A 2,007-nucleotide genomic window follows, 5' to 3' on the forward strand; every position below is an offset into this window, starting at 1 on the left:
ATTGGTTCTCCATCACAGTGTAAAACTAACTTCTATGACTGTTCCAAATCGAATAGTTATTCAAGCAGCCCTAAATCTACTGTTTCTAAGAACTAGTCTCGTTCTTCTAATCAGTATTATCTAGGGTATGTTATCAGATTACCCAATAAATCTTCTAAAATTAAAAGCATTTGGGTTAATAAAGCTGATTCTGTTTCATCTCATACACCTGTTGTTACTAACTTTGTTCTTCCTTGCATTGTGAGATCCACTAATGATCTGATCAATCTTAGTAAGAGAAGAATTATGTGCTCAACATGCAGAACCAATGATTTTGTCAATAAGAAAAGGTTCAACATGTGACATGGAGATAACAGCTATCAGAACAGTTGGAAATGTAAGAACAGGTATGATCATAATAACTGGTATAGACCATATTCTATTTCTGATCATCCTGTTCAAAGTGCTAAAAAGAATACATCAAATAGAAATAAACGGTTTGGGAGTTACAACATACCCCAGCCTGATACTAACAAAATAGGACCCAAATTCATTTGGGTATCAAAATCTACTTAATCTGGTTTTGCAGGTGTGTCAATTTTGTGCTGATCAGAATATCATATCAGTGATACACCAATGCAGGGGGAGTTATAATTTATTCCAAACGAGGCTTCTGAATACATCAGTTCAGAACCCGTACTTTAACGTTGTGGTTTCTAAACACACAGTTTAGAACCCGTGCTTAAAATGTTTTTCTTAATTTTTTTTAATTTTTTGAGCTTAACTGAAACATTACTATAATCTACCTTCTAGGGGGAGTCTCTAGAAGTTCAATAAATGTTTTCAGAAAGTGACATATTTTTTTATGGAAACGAGTACATTTTCTGAACAGGTATTTCCTGAGATTTTACTTGCGTAATTTTCTCATCGAACATAACTCCAATACCTGTTTCAGCTATTCTTCAAATTGTTATTATCACGCCTATTATACGAAAATCATTTTCGGTGATAATACGCTCGTTTGTATTCAAAGGTTGATTTTTCTTATTTTTTTACCTTAATTGATATACACTTCATTTTTTTATCAGTATCTGTAAACTCGTTCTTACAGATCTTCATTCATTTCTCTCGCATACCGAATAATCTGATCATTGTCGCATCTTTCTTTTGTTGATTGTCCTTAAAGTCAAATTTCTTGATCAAATTTTATCTGATCATTGTGCTTATCTACATTATCATTGTGATCATCTGAGCATAAATTGTTAAATTTTAGGAGGGACTAAGTGCTTAACAGAAATACCTCTATAGAATGTCAGAACCGACAAACCTACCCAAGAGGACAACCATATCTGAGTGAGCTTAACTCAAAAAGGGTTTGTGTGCAAAGCTTAAAATGAAAAAGAGAGGGGTAGTTGTTGTGAGCTAAAAGAATTAATGAGAGTTGTGTCAGGATTAAAAGAATACGAGAATCCTGTTCCAAACTTCTAAAATCTGGGCATACCACACAATCTATTAGTTCTCAATTTCTTCGAGACTAATATTGAAAAAGGCAAAGCTCAGGCCAATTCTTGTCACAACCCCACCAACTACTCATTTATCTCTCAACATATAAGTTTTTCAATAACACTTGGGGCACGCAGCTCGTCATCTATCAATTTCTCATTCGGAGAAAGTTGATATTGAATTAGAAGGATATATGTCCCCTGTTAGCTCAATTATTCCTATTTTGTAAAAGTATAGAAAAAGTATACTGCAAGTCTTGACAGAGGGATAACTCCATAGAAGACCACAGAGGACTAACGACAGAAGCCGTTTGATCGGTCAAGTTAAGAGTGACAGAACCTCTGGTATGTCTCACAGAGGTTCTGGAAAATAGTCCTCTGTCAAATAGAACATGCAAGTCAATTATAGCAGAGCTTCTGAAATGGTTCACAGAGGGTCTGCGGATTTCATCTTCTGTGAAGTTTCTGTTCCATCAGTTTAGGAAGGTTGTTAGCCGCATGTGCTTCTAACGTGACTAGGGAATAA

This window comes from Cynara cardunculus, unplaced genomic scaffold (assembly GCF_001531365.2).
Source record: "Cynara cardunculus var. scolymus isolate 2C unplaced genomic scaffold, CcrdV1 Un_Scaffold_5611, whole genome shotgun sequence".
NCBI lineage: Eukaryota > Viridiplantae > Streptophyta > Magnoliopsida > Asterales > Asteraceae > Cynara > Cynara cardunculus.